Source organism: Carettochelys insculpta, unplaced genomic scaffold (assembly GCF_033958435.1).
Source record: "Carettochelys insculpta isolate YL-2023 unplaced genomic scaffold, ASM3395843v1 scaffold_0048, whole genome shotgun sequence".
Taxonomy (NCBI): Eukaryota; Metazoa; Chordata; order Testudines; family Carettochelyidae; genus Carettochelys; species Carettochelys insculpta.
In genome coordinates this window covers 1-17389 of record NW_027439085.1, presented here as the reverse complement: position 1 = coordinate 17389, position 17389 = coordinate 1, and the positions used below count along the sequence as shown (strand labels likewise).

Below are 17389 nucleotides of genomic sequence, written 5' to 3'. Positions count from 1 at the left end.
CTGCTAAAGCGCCAGAGGTTGACCTGGTGCCCGGGGAGCGAATCGGACACCAGGTCAACCTCTGCTAAAGCGGCCGGGGTTGACCTGCTGTCCCTGCCGGACTTAGAAAATTTTTCTCTCCAGCCCGGTACCGGGGTTGACCTGTTGTCCCTGCCGGACTTAGAAAATTTTTCTCTCCAGCCTGGGACCGGGGTTGACCTGTTGTCCCTGCCGGACTTAGAAATTTTTTCTCTCCAGCCTGGGACCGGGGTTGACCTGTTGTCCCTGCCGGACTTGGAGCCCGAGGAGGGGATCGGCCACCAGGTCAACCTCCGCTGAAAGCGGCCACGGTTTACCTGGTGCCCGGGGAGCGAATCGGACACCAGGTCAACCTCTGCTAAAGCGCCCGAGGTTGACCTGGTGCCCGGGGAGCGAATCTGACACCAGGTCAACCTCTGCTAAAGCGCCCGAGGTTGACCTGGTGCCCGGGGAGCGAATCGGACACCAGGTCAACCTCCGCTAAAGCGCCCGAGGTTGACCTGGTGCCCGGGGAGCGAATCGGACACCAGGTCAACCTCCGCTAAAGCGCCCTAGGTTGACCTGGTGCCCGGGGAGCGAATCTGACACCAGGTCAACCTCTGCTAAAGCGCGCGAGGTTGACCTGGTGCCCGGGGAGCGAATCGGACACCAGGTCAACCTCTGCTAAAGCGGCCGGGGTTGACCTGCTGTCCCTGCCGGACTTTGAAAATTTTTCTCTCCCGCCTGGGACCGGGGTTGACCTGTTGTCCCTGCAGGACTTAGAAATTTTTTCTCTCCCCGCCTCGGACCGGGGTTGACCTGCTGTCCCTACCGGACTTAGAACATTTTTCTCTCCCCGCCCCGGCCCGGGGGTTAACCTCGGGGCACACAGCTTCCCGGGTCTGACGTGCACGTCCTGTCACCTCCCGGGCCCGGCGTCCTCGTCCTCCCTTCCCCTTGGGCCGGCTCGGAGGAAGTTTTCCCTCGGCCCGGCCTCCGGGTTAATTGTTTGGGCCCGGCTGACTGAGGCCAGGCTGCTGACGCTAAAGCCCGGGGAGGCGGGGGCCTACGGCCATACCGGACCGAATGCCCCCGATCTCGTCCGATCTCGGAAGGTAAACCGTCCCGGGCCTGGCTAGTACCTGGATGGGTGACCGCCTGGGAATCCCAGGTGCCGTAGGCAGCTTTTGGCCCCAGCGGGGGTAGAGCGGGGCGTGTGTCTGCCGTGCGGGAGCAGGGAAGCCGTGAGGCCAAGGCGGCGCGACGGTCCTGGGGGGCGCTGAGGCCTTTCCCTCTGCCTGCCTGCGTGTCGGGGGCGGGGGGGCGGGCGAGGAAGCTTAGGCCCTCACCCGGTGCGGTGCGATGGCTTGGGTCGGGTCGGGGAGAGGGAAGAAAGCGTATGTGGAGCGTTGGTGGGGCAGGTGTGTGTGTGGGAGTGCTGGGTGGGGCAGGCCGTTGAGGCGGGTGGCGGTGGTGGTGTTTTTGGTGGGAGTGAGTTGGAGTCAGGTGGGTGTGGGGTCCCCCCCGGGGGGTGGATGGTCTGAGGGTTAAGGCTTGGAACGTGCGTCTTGGGGGACCGTGGGTGGAGGTTGTTGAGAGCGGGGAAGGCCCTGGGTCTCGGTTGTGGACTATTAAGCCCGGTGGAGGGGGACCGTGGGTGGAGGTGGTTGAGAGCGGGGAAGGCCCTGGGTCTCGGTTGTGGACTATTAAGCCCGGTGGAGGGGGACCGTGGGTGGAGGTGGTTGAGAGCGGGGAAGGCCCTGGGTCTCGGTTGTGGACTATTAAGCCCGGTGGAGGGGGACCGTGGGTGGAGGTGGTTGAGAGCGGGGAAGGCCCTGGGTCTCGGTTGTGGACTATTAAGCCCGGTGGAGGGGGACCGTGGGTGGAGGTTGTTGAGAGCGTGGAAGGCCCTGGGTCCCGGTTGTGGACTATTAAGCCCGGTGGAGGGGGACCGTGGGTGGAGGTTGTTGAGAGCGGGGAATGCCCTGGGTCTCGGTTGTGGACTATTAAGCCCGGTGGAGGGGGACCGTGGGTGGAGGTGGTTGAGAGCGGGGAAGGCCCTGGGTCCCGGTTGTGGACTATTAAGCCCGGTGGAGGGGGACCGTGGGTGGAGGTTGTTGAGAGCGGGGAAGGCCCTGGGTCCCGGTTGTGGACTATTAAGCCCGGTGGAGGGGGACCGTGGGTGGAGGTTGTTGAGAGCGGGGAAGGCCCTGGGTCTCGGTTGTGGACTATTAAGCCCGGTGGAGGGGGACCGTGGGTGGAGGTTGTTGAGAGCGGGGAAGGCCCTGGGTCCCGGTTGTGGACTATTAAGCCCGGTGGAGGGGGACCGTGGGTGGAGGTTGTTGAGAGCGGGGAAGGCCCTGGGTCCCGGTTGTGGACTATTAAGCCCGGTGGAGGGGGACCGTGGGTGGAGGTTGTTGAGAGCGGGGAAGGCCCTGGGTCCCGGTTGTGGACTATTAAGCCCGGTGGAGGGGGACCGTGGGTGGAGGTTGTTGAGAGCGGGGAAGGCCCTGGGTCTCGGTTGTGGACTATTAAGCCCGGTGGAGGGGGACCGTGGGTGGAGGTTGTTGAGAGCGGGGAAGGCCCTGGGTCCCGGTTGTGGACTATTAAGCCCGGTGGAGGGGGACCGTGGGTGGAGGTTGTTGAGAGCGGGGAAGGCCCTGGGTCTCGGTTGTGGACTATTAAGCCCGGTGGAGGGGGACCGTGGGTGGAGGTTGTTGAGAGCGGGGAAGGCCCTGGGTCCCGGTTGTGGACTATTAAGCCCGGTGGAGGGGGACCGTGGGTGGAGGTTGTTGAGAGCGGGGAAGGCCCTGGGTCTCGGTTGTGGACTATTAAGCCCGGTGGAGGGGGACCGTGGGTGGAGGTTGTTGAGAGCGGGGAAGGCCCTGGGTCCCGGTTGTGGACTATTAAGCCCGGTGGAGGGGGACCGTGGGTGGAGGTTGTTGAGAGCGGGGAAGGCCCTGGGTCCCGGTTGTGGACTATTAAGCCCGGTGGAGGGGGACCGTGGGTGGAGGTTGTTGAGAGCGGGGAAGGCCCTGGGTCTCGGTTGTGGACTATTAAGCCCGGTGGAGGGGGACCGTGGGTGGAGGTTGTTGAGAGCGGGGAAGGCCCTGGGTCCCGGTTGTGGACTATTAAGCCCGGTGGAGGGGGACCGTGGGTGGAGGTTGTTGAGAGCGGGGAAGGCCCTGGGTCCCGGTTGTGGACTATTAAGCCCGGTGGAGGGGGACTGTGGGTGGAGGTTGTTGAGAGCGGGGAAGGCCCTGGGTCTCGGTTGTGGACTATTAAGCCCGGTGGAGGTGTTGCGTACGGTGGATGTAAGGGGGAGGGCGTATGAAGTGACTGAGGAGTGGGTAAGGAAACGGGGGGAAAAATTTGGAGGCGAAGGCGGCCGAAAAAGGGTGCGGTTGACCTGGTGCCCGGGGAGCGAATGGGCCACCAGGTCAACCCCCGCTGAAAGCAGCGGAGGTTGACCTGGTGCCCGGGGAGCGAATGGGCCACCAGGTCAACCCCCGCTGAAAGCAGCGGAGGTTGACCTGGTGCCCGGGGAGGGAATCGGCCACCAGGTCAACCTCCGCTGAAAGCGGCCACGGTTTACCTGGTGCCCGGGGAGCGAATCGGACACCAGGTCAACCTCTGCTAAAGCGCCCGAGGTTGACCTGGTGCCCGGGGAGCGAATCTGACACCAGGTCAACCTCTGCTAAAGCGCCAGAGGTTGACCTGGTGCCCGGGGAGCGAATCGGACACCAGGTCAACCTCTGCTAAAGCGGCCGGGGTTGACCTGCTGTCCCTGCCGGACTTAGAAAATTTTTCTCTCCAGCCCGGTACCGGGGTTGACCTGTTGTCCCTGCCGGACTTAGAAAATTTTTCTCTCCAGCCTGGGACCGGGGTTGACCTGTTGTCCCTGCCGGACTTAGAAATTTTTTCTCTCCAGCCTGGGACCGGGGTTGACCTGTTGTCCCTGCCGGACTTGGAGCCCGAGGAGGGGATCGGCCACCAGGTCAACCTCCGCTGAAAGCGGCCACGGTTTACCTGGTGCCCGGGGAGCGAATCGGACACCAGGTCAACCTCTGCTAAAGCGCCCGAGGTTGACCTGGTGCCCGGGGAGCGAATCTGACACCAGGTCAACCTCTGCTAAAGCGCCCGAGGTTGACCTGGTGCCCGGGGAGCGAATCGGACACCAGGTCAACCTCCGCTAAAGCGCCCGAGGTTGACCTGGTGCCCGGGGAGCGAATCGGACACCAGGTCAACCTCCGCTAAAGCGCCCGAGGTTGACCTGGTGCCCGGGGAGCGAATCTGACACCAGGTCAACCTCTGCTAAAGCGCGCGAGGTTGACCTGGTGCCCGGGGAGCGAATCGGACACCAGGTCAACCTCTGCTAAAGCGGCCGGGGTTGACCTGCTGTCCCTGCCGGACTTTGAAAATTTTTCTCTCCCGCCTGGGACCGGGGTTGACCTGTTGTCCCTGCAGGACTTAGAAATTTTTTCTCTCCCCGCCTCGGACCGGGGTTGACCTGCTGTCCCTACCGGACTTAGAACATTTTTCTCTCCCCGCCCCGGCCCGGGGGTTAACCTCGGGGCACACAGCTTCCCGGGTCTGACGTGCACGTCCTGTCACCTCCCGGGCCCGGCGTCCTCGTCCTCCCTTCCCCTTGGGCCGGCTCGGAGGAAGTTTTCCCTCGGCCCGGCCTCCGGGTTAATTGTTTGGGCCCGGCTGACTGAGGCCAGGCTGCTGACGCTAAAGCCCGGGGAGGCGGGGGCCTACGGCCATACCGGACCGAATGCCCCCGATCTCGTCCGATCTCGGAAGGTAAACCGTCCCGGGCCTGGCTAGTACCTGGATGGGTGACCGCCTGGGAATCCCAGGTGCCGTAGGCAGCTTTTGGCCCCAGCGGGGGTAGAGCGGGGCGTGTGTCTGCCGTGCGGGAGCAGGGAAGCCGTGAGGCCAAGGCGGCGCGACGGTCCTGGGGGGCGCTGAGGCCTTTCCCTCTGCCTGCCTGCGTGTCGGGGGCGGGGGGGCGGGCGAGGAAGCTTAGGCCCTCACCCGGTGCGGTGCGATGGCTTGGGTCGGGTCGGGGAGAGGGAAGAAAGCGTGTGTGGAGCGTTGGTGGGGCAGGTGTGTGTGTGGGAGTGCTGGGTGGGGCAGGCCGTTGAGGCGGTGGCGGTGGTGGTGTTTTTGGTGGGAGTGAGTTGGGGTCAGGTGGGTGTGGGGTCCCCCCCAAGGGGTGGATGGTCTGAGGGTTAAGGCTTGGAACGTGCGTCTTGGGGGACCGTGGGGGGAGGTTGTTGAGAGCGGGGAAGGCCCTGGGTCTCGGTTGTGGACTATTAAGCCCGGTGGAGGGGGACCGTGGGTGGAGGTGGTTGAGAGCGGGGAAGGCCCTGGGTCTCGGTTGTGGACTATTAAGCCCGGTGGAGGGGGACCGTGGGTGGAGGTGGTTGAGAGCGGGGAAGGCCCTGGGTCTCGGTTGTGGACTATTAAGCCCGGTGGAGGGGGACCGTGGGTGGAGGTGGTTGAGAGCGGGGAAGGCCCTGGGTCTCGGTTGTGGACTATTAAGCCCGGTGGAGGGGGACCGTGGGTGGAGGTTGTTGAGAGCGTGGAAGGCCCTGGGTCCCGGTTGTGGACTATTAAGCCCGGTGGAGGGGGACCGTGGGTGGAGGTTGTTGAGAGCGGGGAATGCCCTGGGTCTCGGTTGTGGACTATTAAGCCCGGTGGAGGGGGACCGTGGGTGGAGGTTGTTGAGAGCGGGGAAGGCCCTGGGTCCCGGTTGTGGACTATTAAGCCCGGTGGAGGGGGACCGTGGGTGGAGGTTGTTGAGAGCGGGGAAGGCCCTGGGTCCCGGTTGTGGACTATTAAGCCCGGTGGAGGGGGACCGTGGGTGGAGGTTGTTGAGAGCGGGGAAGGCCCTGGGTCCCGGTTGTGGACTATTAAGCCCGGTGGAGGGGGACCGTGGGTGGAGGTTGTTGAGAGCGGGGAAGGCCCTGGGTCCCGGTTGTGGACTATTAAGCCCGGTGGAGGGGGACCGTGGGTGGAGGTTGTTGAGAGCGGGGAAGGCCCTGGGTCTCGGTTGTGGACTATTAAGCCCGGTGGAGGGGGACCGTGGGTGGAGGTTGTTGAGAGCGGGGAAGGCCCTGGGTCCCGGTTGTGGACTATTAAGCCCGGTGGAGGGGGACCGTGGGTGGAGGTTGTTGAGAGCGGGGAAGGCCCTGGGTCCCGGTTGTGGACTATTAAGCCCGGTGGAGGGGGACCGTGGGTGGAGGTTGTTGAGAGCGGGGAAGGCCCTGGGTCCCGGTTGTGGACTATTAAGCCCGGTGGAGGGGGACCGTGGGTGGAGGTTGTTGAGAGCGGGGAAGGCCCTGGGTCCCGGTTGTGGACTATTAAGCCCGGTGGAGGGGGACTGTGGGTGGAGGTTGTTGAGAGCGGGGAAGGCCCTGGGTCTCGGTTGTGGACTATTAAGCCCGGTGGAGGTGTTGCGTACGGTGGATGTAAGGGGGAGGGCGTATGAAGTGACTGAGGAGTGGGTAAGGAAACGGGGGGAAAAATTTGGAGGCGAAGGCGGCCGAAAAAGGGTGCGGTTGACCTGGTGCCCGGGGAGCGAATGGGCCACCAGGTCAACCCCCGCTGAAAGCAGCGGAGGTTGACCTGGTGCCCGGGGAGCGAATGGGCCACCAGGTCAACCCCCGCTGAAAGCAGCGGAGGTTGACCTGGTGCCCGGGGAGGGAATCGGCCACCAGGTCAACCTCCGCTGAAAGCGGCCACGGTTTACCTGGTGCCCGGGGAGCGAATCGGACACCAGGTCAACCTCTGCTAAAGCGCCCGAGGTTGACCTGGTGCCCGGGGAGCGAATCTGACACCAGGTCAACCTCTGCTAAAGCGCCAGAGGTTGACCTGGTGCCCGGGGAGCGAATCGGACACCAGGTCAACCTCTGCTAAAGCGGCCGGGGTTGACCTGCTGTCCCTGCCGGACTTAGAAAATTTTTCTCTCCAGCCCGGTACCGGGGTTGACCTGTTGTCCCTGCCGGACTTAGAAAATTTTTCTCTCCAGCCTGGGACCGGGGTTGACCTGTTGTCCCTGCCGGACTTAGAAATTTTTTCTCTCCAGCCTGGGACCGGGGTTGACCTGTTGTCCCTGCCGGACTTGGAGCCCGAGGAGGGGATCGGCCACCAGGTCAACCTCCGCTGAAAGCGGCCACGGTTTACCTGGTGCCCGGGGAGCGAATCGGACACCAGGTCAACCTCTGCTAAAGCGCCCGAGGTTGACCTGGTGCCCGGGGAGCGAATCTGACACCAGGTCAACCTCTGCTAAAGCGCCCGAGGTTGACCTGGTGCCCGGGGAGCGAATCGGACACCAGGTCAACCTCCGCTAAAGCGCCCGAGGTTGACCTGGTGCCCGGGGAGCGAATCGGACACCAGGTCAACCTCCGCTAAAGCGCCCTAGGTTGACCTGGTGCCCGGGGAGCGAATCTGACACCAGGTCAACCTCTGCTAAAGCGCGCGAGGTTGACCTGGTGCCCGGGGAGCGAATCGGACACCAGGTCAACCTCTGCTAAAGCGGCCGGGGTTGACCTGCTGTCCCTGCCGGACTTTGAAAATTTTTCTCTCCCGCCTGGGACCGGGGTTGACCTGTTGTCCCTGCAGGACTTAGAAATTTTTTCTCTCCCCGCCTCGGACCGGGGTTGACCTGCTGTCCCTACCGGACTTAGAACATTTTTCTCTCCCCGCCCCGGCCCGGGGGTTAACCTCGGGGCACACAGCTTCCCGGGTCTGACGTGCACGTCCTGTCACCTCCCGGGCCCGGCGTCCTCGTCCTCCCTTCCCCTTGGGCCGGCTCGGAGGAAGTTTTCCCTCGGCCCGGCCTCCGGGTTAATTGTTTGGGCCCGGCTGACTGAGGCCAGGCTGCTGACGCTAAAGCCCGGGGAGGCGGGGGCCTACGGCCATACCGGACCGAATGCCCCCGATCTCGTCCGATCTCGGAAGGTAAACCGTCCCGGGCCTGGCTAGTACCTGGATGGGTGACCGCCTGGGAATCCCAGGTGCCGTAGGCAGCTTTTGGCCCCAGCGGGGGTAGAGCGGGGCGTGTGTCTGCCGTGCGGGAGCAGGGAAGCCGTGAGGCCAAGGCGGCGCGACGGTCCTGGGGGGCGCTGAGGCCTTTCCCTCTGCCTGCCTGCGTGTCGGGGGCGGGGGGGGCGGGCGAGGAAGCTTAGGCCCTCACCCGGTGCGGTGCGATGGCTTGGGTCGGGTCGGGGAGAGGGAAGAAAGCGTATGTGGAGCGTTGGTGGGGCAGGTGTGTGTGTGGGAGTGCTGGGTGGGGCAGGCCGTTGAGGCGGTGGCGGTGGTGGTGTTTTTGGTGGGAGTGAGTTGGAGTCAGGTGGGTGTGGGGTCCCCCCCGGGGGGTGGATGGTCTGAGGGTTAAGGCTTGGAACGTGCGTCTTGGGGGACCGTGGGTGGAGGTTGTTGAGAGCGGGGAAGGCCCTGGGTCTCGGTTGTGGACTATTAAGCCCGGTGGAGGGGGACCGTGGGTGGAGGTGGTTGAGAGCGGGGAAGGCCCTGGGTCTCGGTTGTGGACTATTGAGCCCGGTGGAGGGGGACCGTGGGTGGAGGTGGTTGAGAGCGGGGAAGGCCCTGGGTCTCGGTTGTGGACTATTAAGCCCGGTGGAGGGGGACCGTGGGTGGAGGTGGTTGAGAGCGGGGAAGGCCCTGGGTCTCGGTTGTGGACTATTAAGCCCGGTGGAGGGGGACCGTGGGTGGAGGTTGTTGAGAGCGTGGAAGGCCCTGGGTCCCGGTTGTGGACTATTAAGCCCGGTGGAGGGGGACCGTGGGTGGAGGTTGTTGAGAGCGGGGAATGCCCTGGGTCTCGGTTGTGGACTATTAAGCCCGGTGGAGGGGGACCGTGGGTGGAGGTGGTTGAGAGCGGGGAAGGCCCTGGGTCCCGGTTGTGGACTATTAAGCCCGGTGGAGGGGGACCGTGGGTGGAGGTTGTTGAGAGCGGGGAAGGCCCTGGGTCCCGGTTGTGGACTATTAAGCCCGGTGGAGGGGGACCGTGGGTGGAGGTTGTTGAGAGCGGGGAAGGCCCTGGGTCTCGGTTGTGGACTATTAAGCCCGGTGGAGGGGGACCGTGGGTGGAGGTTGTTGAGAGCGGGGAAGGCCCTGGGTCCCGGTTGTGGACTATTAAGCCCGGTGGAGGGGGACCGTGGGTGGAGGTTGTTGAGAGCGGGGAAGGCCCTGGGTCCCGGTTGTGGACTATTAAGCCCGGTGGAGGGGGACCGTGGGTGGAGGTTGTTGAGAGCGGGGAAGGCCCTGGGTCCCGGTTGTGGACTATTAAGCCCGGTGGAGGGGGACCGTGGGTGGAGGTTGTTGAGAGCGGGGAAGGCCCTGGGTCTCGGTTGTGGACTATTAAGCCCGGTGGAGGGGGACCGTGGGTGGAGGTTGTTGAGAGCGGGGAAGGCCCTGGGTCCCGGTTGTGGACTATTAAGCCCGGTGGAGGGGGACCGTGGGTGGAGGTTGTTGAGAGCGGGGAAGGCCCTGGGTCTCGGTTGTGGACTATTAAGCCCGGTGGAGGGGGACCGTGGGTGGAGGTTGTTGAGAGCGGGGAAGGCCCTGGGTCCCGGTTGTGGACTATTAAGCCCGGTGGAGGGGGACCGTGGGTGGAGGTTGTTGAGAGCGGGGAAGGCCCTGGGTCCCGGTTGTGGACTATTAAGCCCGGTGGAGGGGGACTGTGGGTGGAGGTTGTTGAGAGCGGGGAAGGCCCTGGGTCTCGGTTGTGGACTATTAAGCCCGGTGGAGGTGTTGCGTACGGTGGATGTAAGGGGGAGGGCGTATGAAGTGACTGAGGAGTGGGTAAGGAAACGGGGGGAAAAATTTGGAGGCGAAGGCGGCCGAAAAAGGGTGCGGTTGACCTGGTGCCCGGGGAGCGAATGGGCCACCAGGTCAACCCCCGCTGAAAGCAGCGGAGGTTGACCTGGTGCCCGGGGAGCGAATGGGCCACCAGGTCAACCCCCGCTGAAAGCAGCGGAGGTTGACCTGGTGCCCGGGGAGGGAATCGGCCACCAGGTCAACCTCCGCTGAAAGCGGCCACGGTTTACCTGGTGCCCGGGGAGCGAATCGGACACCAGGTCAACCTCTGCTAAAGCGCCCGAGGTTGACCTGGTGCCCGGGGAGCGAATCTGACACCAGGTCAACCTCTGCTAAAGCGCCAGAGGTTGACCTGGTGCCCGGGGAGCGAATCGGACACCAGGTCAACCTCTGCTAAAGCGGCCGGGGTTGACCTGCTGTCCCTGCCGGACTTAGAAAATTTTTCTCTCCAGCCCGGTACCGGGGTTGACCTGTTGTCCCTGCCGGACTTAGAAAATTTTTCTCTCCAGCCTGGGACCGGGGTTGACCTGTTGTCCCTGCCGGACTTAGAAATTTTTTCTCTCCAGCCTGGGACCGGGGTTGACCTGTTGTCCCTGCCGGACTTGGAGCCCGAGGAGGGGATCGGCCACCAGGTCAACCTCCGCTGAAAGCGGCCACGGTTTACCTGGTGCCCGGGGAGCGAATCGGACACCAGGTCAACCTCTGCTAAAGCGCCCGAGGTTGACCTGGTGCCCGGGGAGCGAATCTGACACCAGGTCAACCTCTGCTAAAGCGCCCGAGGTTGACCTGGTGCCCGGGGAGCGAATCGGACACCAGGTCAACCTCCGCTAAAGCGCCCGAGGTTGACCTGGTGCCCGGGGAGCGAATCGGACACCAGGTCAACCTCCGCTAAAGCGCCCGAGGTTGACCTGGTGCCCGGGGAGCGAATCTGACACCAGGTCAACCTCTGCTAAAGCGCGCGAGGTTGACCTGGTGCCCGGGGAGCGAATCGGACACCAGGTCAACCTCTGCTAAAGCGGCCGGGGTTGACCTGCTGTCCCTGCCGGACTTTGAAAATTTTTCTCTCCCGCCTGGGACCGGGGTTGACCTGTTGTCCCTGCAGGACTTAGAAATTTTTTCTCTCCCCGCCTCGGACCGGGGTTGACCTGCTGTCCCTACCGGACTTAGAACATTTTTCTCTCCCCGCCCCGGCCCGGGGGTTAACCTCGGGGCACACAGCTTCCCGGGTCTGACGTGCACGTCCTGTCACCTCCCGGGCCCGGCGTCCTCGTCCTCCCTTCCCCTTGGGCCGGCTCGGAGGAAGTTTTCCCTCGGCCCGGCCTCCGGGTTAATTGTTTGGGCCCGGCTGACTGAGGCCAGGCTGCTGACGCTAAAGCCCGGGGAGGCGGGGGCCTACGGCCATACCGGACCGAATGCCCCCGATCTCGTCCGATCTCGGAAGGTAAACCGTCCCGGGCCTGGCTAGTACCTGGATGGGTGACCGCCTGGGAATCCCAGGTGCCGTAGGCAGCTTTTGGCCCCAGCGGGGGTAGAGCGGGGCGTGTGTCTGCCGTGCGGGAGCAGGGAAGCCGTGAGGCCAAGGCGGCGCGACGGTCCTGGGGGGCGCTGAGGCCTTTCCCTCTGCCTGCCTGCGTGTCGGGGGCGGGGGGGGCGGGCGAGGAAGCTTAGGCCCTCACCCGGTGCGGTGCGATGGCTTGGGTCGGGTCGGGGAGAGGGAAGAAAGCGTGTGTGGAGCGTTGGTGGGGCAGGTGTGTGTGTGGGAGTGCTGGGTGGGGCAGGCCGTTGAGGCGGTGGCGGTGGTGGTGTTTTTGGTGGGAGTGAGTTGGGGTCAGGTGGGTGTGGGGTCCCCCCCAAGGGGTGGATGGTCTGAGGGTTAAGGCTTGGAACGTGCGTCTTGGGGGACCGTGGGGGGAGGTTGTTGAGAGCGGGGAAGGCCCTGGGTCTCGGTTGTGGACTATTAAGCCCGGTGGAGGGGGACCGTGGGTGGAGGTGGTTGAGAGCGGGGAAGGCCCTGGGTCTCGGTTGTGGACTATTAAGCCCGGTGGAGGGGGACCGTGGGTGGAGGTGGTTGAGAGCGGGGAAGGCCCTGGGTCTCGGTTGTGGACTATTAAGCCCGGTGGAGGGGGACCGTGGGTGGAGGTGGTTGAGAGCGGGGAAGGCCCTGGGTCTCGGTTGTGGACTATTAAGCCCGGTGGAGGGGGACCGTGGGTGGAGGTTGTTGAGAGCGTGGAAGGCCCTGGGTCCCGGTTGTGGACTATTAAGCCCGGTGGAGGGGGACCGTGGGTGGAGGTTGTTGAGAGCGGGGAATGCCCTGGGTCTCGGTTGTGGACTATTAAGCCCGGTGGAGGGGGACCGTGGGTGGAGGTTGTTGAGAGCGGGGAAGGCCCTGGGTCCCGGTTGTGGACTATTAAGCCCGGTGGAGGGGGACCGTGGGTGGAGGTTGTTGAGAGCGGGGAAGGCCCTGGGTCCCGGTTGTGGACTATTAAGCCCGGTGGAGGGGGACCGTGGGTGGAGGTTGTTGAGAGCGGGGAAGGCCCTGGGTCCCGGTTGTGGACTATTAAGCCCGGTGGAGGGGGACCGTGGGTGGAGGTTGTTGAGAGCGGGGAAGGCCCTGGGTCCCGGTTGTGGACTATTAAGCCCGGTGGAGGGGGACCGTGGGTGGAGGTTGTTGAGAGCGGGGAAGGCCCTGGGTCTCGGTTGTGGACTATTAAGCCCGGTGGAGGGGGACCGTGGGTGGAGGTTGTTGAGAGCGGGGAAGGCCCTGGGTCCCGGTTGTGGACTATTAAGCCCGGTGGAGGGGGACCGTGGGTGGAGGTTGTTGAGAGCGGGGAAGGCCCTGGGTCCCGGTTGTGGACTATTAAGCCCGGTGGAGGGGGACCGTGGGTGGAGGTTGTTGAGAGCGGGGAAGGCCCTGGGTCCCGGTTGTGGACTATTAAGCCCGGTGGAGGGGGACCGTGGGTGGAGGTTGTTGAGAGCGGGGAAGGCCCTGGGTCTCGGTTGTGGACTATTAAGCCCGGTGGAGGGGGACCGTGGGTGGAGGTTGTTGAGAGCGGGGAAGGCCCTGGGTCCCGGTTGTGGACTATTAAGCCCGGTGGAGGGGGACTGTGGGTGGAGGTTGTTGAGAGCGGGGAAGGCCCTGGGTCTCGGTTGTGGACTATTAAGCCCGGTGGAGGTGTTGCGTACGGTGGATGTAAGGGGGAGGGCGTATGAAGTGACTGAGGAGTGGGTAAGGAAACGGGGGGAAAAATTTGGAGGCGAAGGCGGCCGAAAAAGGGTGCGGTTGACCTGGTGCCCGGGGAGCGAATGGGCCACCAGGTCAACCCCCGCTGAAAGCAGCGGAGGTTGACCTGGTGCCCGGGGAGCGAATGGGCCACCAGGTCAACCCCCGCTGAAAGCAGCGGAGGTTGACCTGGTGCCCGGGGAGGGAATCGGCCACCAGGTCAACCTCCGCTGAAAGCGGCCACGGTTTACCTGGTGCCCGGGGAGCGAATCGGACACCAGGTCAACCTCTGCTAAAGCGCCCGAGGTTGACCTGGTGCCCGGGGAGCGAATCTGACACCAGGTCAACCTCTGCTAAAGCGCCAGAGGTTGACCTGGTGCCCGGGGAGCGAATCGGACACCAGGTCAACCTCTGCTAAAGCGGCCGGGGTTGACCTGCTGTCCCTGCCGGACTTAGAAAATTTTTCTCTCCAGCCCGGTACCGGGGTTGACCTGTTGTCCCTGCCGGACTTAGAAAATTTTTCTCTCCAGCCTGGGACCGGGGTTGACCTGTTGTCCCTGCCGGACTTAGAAATTTTTTCTCTCCAGCCTGGGACCGGGGTTGACCTGTTGTCCCTGCCGGACTTGGAGCCCGAGGAGGGGATCGGCCACCAGGTCAACCTCCGCTGAAAGCGGCCACGGTTTACCTGGTGCCCGGGGAGCGAATCGGACACCAGGTCAACCTCTGCTAAAGCGCCCGAGGTTGACCTGGTGCCCGGGGAGCGAATCTGACACCAGGTCAACCTCTGCTAAAGCGCCCGAGGTTGACCTGGTGCCCGGGGAGCGAATCGGACACCAGGTCAACCTCCGCTAAAGCGCCCGAGGTTGACCTGGTGCCCGGGGAGCGAATCGGACACCAGGTCAACCTCCGCTAAAGCGCCCGAGGTTGACCTGGTGCCCGGGGAGCGAATCTGACACCAGGTCAACCTCTGCTAAAGCGCGCGAGGTTGACCTGGTGCCCGGGGAGCGAATCGGACACCAGGTCAACCTCTGCTAAAGCGGCCGGGGTTGACCTGCTGTCCCTGCCGGACTTTGAAAATTTTTCTCTCCCGCCTGGGACCGGGGTTGACCTGTTGTCCCTGCAGGACTTAGAAATTTTTTCTCTCCCCGCCTCGGACCGGGGTTGACCTGCTGTCCCTACCGGACTTAGAACATTTTTCTCTCCCCGCCCCGGCCCGGGGGTTAACCTCGGGGCACACAGCTTCCCGGGTCTGACGTGCACGTCCTGTCACCTCCCGGGCCCGGCGTCCTCGTCCTCCCTTCCCCTTGGGCCGGCTCGGAGGAAGTTTTCCCTCGGCCCGGCCTCCGGGTTAATTGTTTGGGCCCGGCTGACTGAGGCCAGGCTGCTGACGCTAAAGCCCGGGGAGGCGGGGGCCTACGGCCATACCGGACCGAATGCCCCCGATCTCGTCCGATCTCGGAAGGTAAACCGTCCCGGGCCTGGCTAGTACCTGGATGGGTGACCGCCTGGGAATCCCAGGTGCCGTAGGCAGCTTTTGGCCCCAGCGGGGGTAGAGCGGGGCGTGTGTCTGCCGTGCGGGAGCAGGGAAGCCGTGAGGCCAAGGCGGCGCGACGGTCCTGGGGGGCGCTGAGGCCTTTCCCTCTGCCTGCCTGCGTGTCGGGGGCGGGGGGGGCGGGCGAGGAAGCTTAGGCCCTCACCCGGTGCGGTGCGATGGCTTGGGTCGGGTCGGGGAGAGGGAAGAAAGCGTGTGTGGAGCGTTGGTGGGGCAGGTGTGTGTGTGGGAGTGCTGGGTGGGGCAGGCCGTTGAGGCGGTGGCGGTGGTGGTGTTTTTGGTGGGAGTGAGTTGGAGTCAGGTGGGTGTGGGGTCCCCCCCGGGGGGTGGATGGTCTGAGGGTTAAGGCTTGGAACGTGCGTCTTGGGGGACCGTGGGTGGAGGTTGTTGAGAGCGGGGAAGGCCCTGGGTCTCGGTTGTGGACTATTAAGCCCGGTGGAGGGGGACCGTGGGTGGAGGTGGTTGAGAGCGGGGAAGGCCCTGGGTCTCGGTTGTGGACTATTAAGCCCGGTGGAGGGGGACCGTGGGTGGAGGTGGTTGAGAGCGGGGAAGGCCCTGGGTCTCGGTTGTGGACTATTAAGCCCGGTGGAGGGGGACCGTGGGTGGAGGTGGTTGAGAGCGGGGAAGGCCCTGGGTCTCGGTTGTGGACTATTAAGCCCGGTGGAGGGGGACCGTGGGTGGAGGTTGTTGAGAGCGTGGAAGGCCCTGGGTCCCGGTTGTGGACTATTAAGCCCGGTGGAGGGGGACCGTGGGTGGAGGTTGTTGAGAGCGGGGAAGGCCCTGGGTCTCGGTTGTGGACTATTAAGCCCGGTGGAGGGGGACCGTGGGTGGAGGTGGTTGAGAGCGGGGAAGGCCCTGGGTCCCGGTTGTGGACTATTAAGCCCGGTGGAGGGGGACCGTGGGTGGAGGTTGTTGAGAGCGGGGAAGGCCCTGGGTCCCGGTTGTGGACTATTAAGCCCGGTGGAGGGGGACCGTGGGTGGAGGTTGTTGAGAGCGGGGAAGGCCCTGGGTCTCGGTTGTGGACTATTAAGCCCGGTGGAGGGGGACCGTGGGTGGAGGTTGTTGAGAGCGGGGAAGGCCCTGGGTCCCGGTTGTGGACTATTAAGCCCGGTGGAGGGGGACCGTGGGTGGAGGTTGTTGAGAGCGGGGAAGGCCCTGGGTCCCGGTTGTGGACTATTAAGCCCGGTGGAGGGGGACCGTGGGTGGAGGTTGTTGAGAGCGGGGAAGGCCCTGGGTCCCGGTTGTGGACTATTAAGCCCGGTGGAGGGGGACCGTGGGTGGAGGTTGTTGAGAGCGGGGAAGGCCCTGGGTCTCGGTTGTGGACTATTAAGCCCGGTGGAGGGGGACCGTGGGTGGAGGTTGTTGAGAGCGGGGAAGGCCCTGGGTCCCGGTTGTGGACTATTAAGCCCGGTGGAGGGGGACCGTGGGTGGAGGTTGTTGAGAGCGGGGAAGGCCCTGGGTCTCGGTTGTGGACTATTAAGCCCGGTGGAGGGGGACCGTGGGTGGAGGTTGTTGAGAGCGGGGAAGGCCCTGGGTCCCGGTTGTGGACTATTAAGCCCGGTGGAGGGGGACCGTGGGTGGAGGTTGTTGAGAGCGGGGAAGGCCCTGGGTCCCGGTTGTGGACTATTAAGCCCGGTGGAGGGGGACTGTGGGTGGAGGTTGTTGAGAGCGGGGAAGGCCCTGGGTCTCGGTTGTGGACTATTAAGCCCGGTGGAGGTGTTGCGTACGGTGGATGTAAGGGGGAGGGCGTATGAAGTGACTGAGGAGTGGGTAAGGAAACGGGGGGAAAAATTTGGAGGCGAAGGCGGCCGAAAAAGGGTGCGGTTGACCTGGTGCCCGGGGAGCGAATGGGCCACCAGGTCAACCCCCGCTGAAAGCAGCGGAGGTTGACCTGGTGCCCGGGGAGGGAATCGGCCACCAGGTCAACCTCCGCTGAAAGCGGCCACGGTTTACCTGGTGCCCGGGGAGCGAATCGGACACCAGGTCAACCTCTGCTAAAGCGCCCGAGGTTGACCTGGTGCCCGGGGAGCGAATCTGACACCAGGTCAACCTCTGCTAAAGCGCCAGAGGTTGACCTGGTGCCCGGGGAGCGAATCGGACACCAGGTCAACCTCTGCTAAAGCGGCCGGGGTTGACCTGCTGTCCCTGCCGGACTTAGAAAATTTTTCTCTCCAGCCCGGTACCGGGGTTGACCTGTTGTCCCTGCCGGACTTAGAAAATTTTTCTCTCCAGCCTGGGACCGGGGTTGACCTGTTGTCCCTGCCGGACTTAGAAATTTTTTCTCTCCAGCCTGGGACCGGGGTTGACCTGTTGTCCCTGCCGGACTTGGAGCCCGAGGAGGGGATCGGCCACCAGGTCAACCTCCGCTGAAAGCGGCCACGGTTTACCTGGTGCCCGGGGAGCGAATCGGACACCAGGTCAACCTCTGCTAAAGCGCCCGAGGTTGACCTGGTGCCCGGGGAGCGAATCTGACACCAGGTCAACCTCTGCTAAAGCGCCCGAGGTTGACCTGGTGCCCGGGGAGCGAATCGGACACCAGGTCAACCTCCGCTAAAGCGCCCGAGGTTGACCTGGTGCCCGGGGAGCGAATCGGACACCAGGTCAACCTCCGCTAAAGCGCCCTAGGTTGACCTGGTGCCCGGGGAGCGAATCTGACACCAGGTCAACCTCTGCTAAAGCGCGCGAGGTTGACCTGGTGCCCGGGGAGCGAATCGGACACCAGGTCAACCTCTGCTAAAGCGGCCGGGGTTGACCTGCTGTCCCTGCCGGACTTT

General features: G+C 64.3%; 5 non-coding genes across 5 annotated transcripts; all 5 read left to right on the top strand.

Annotated features, from left to right (window-relative positions):
- Positions 1-1061: 1061 nt before the first annotated feature.
- Positions 1062-1180, top strand: LOC142006306 (5S ribosomal RNA). Its single transcript, XR_012643411.1, has one exon. It is a non-coding gene; the product is annotated as a 5S ribosomal RNA (ribosomal RNA).
- Positions 1181-4752: 3572 nt separating this feature from the next.
- Positions 4753-4871, top strand: LOC142006300 (5S ribosomal RNA). The gene has a single exon (XR_012643405.1). It is a non-coding gene; the product is annotated as a 5S ribosomal RNA (ribosomal RNA).
- Positions 4872-7917: 3046 nt separating this feature from the next.
- LOC142006289 (5S ribosomal RNA) lies at positions 7918-8036 on the top strand. The gene has a single exon (XR_012643394.1). It is a non-coding gene; the product is annotated as a 5S ribosomal RNA (ribosomal RNA).
- A 3197-nt stretch (positions 8037-11233) lies between these two features.
- Positions 11234-11352, top strand: LOC142006277 (5S ribosomal RNA). The gene has a single exon (XR_012643382.1). It is a non-coding gene; the product is annotated as a 5S ribosomal RNA (ribosomal RNA).
- A 3122-nt stretch (positions 11353-14474) lies between these two features.
- On the top strand, positions 14475-14593 carry LOC142006265 (5S ribosomal RNA). Its single transcript, XR_012643371.1, has one exon. It is a non-coding gene; the product is annotated as a 5S ribosomal RNA (ribosomal RNA).
- Positions 14594-17389: the final 2796 nt, after the last annotated feature.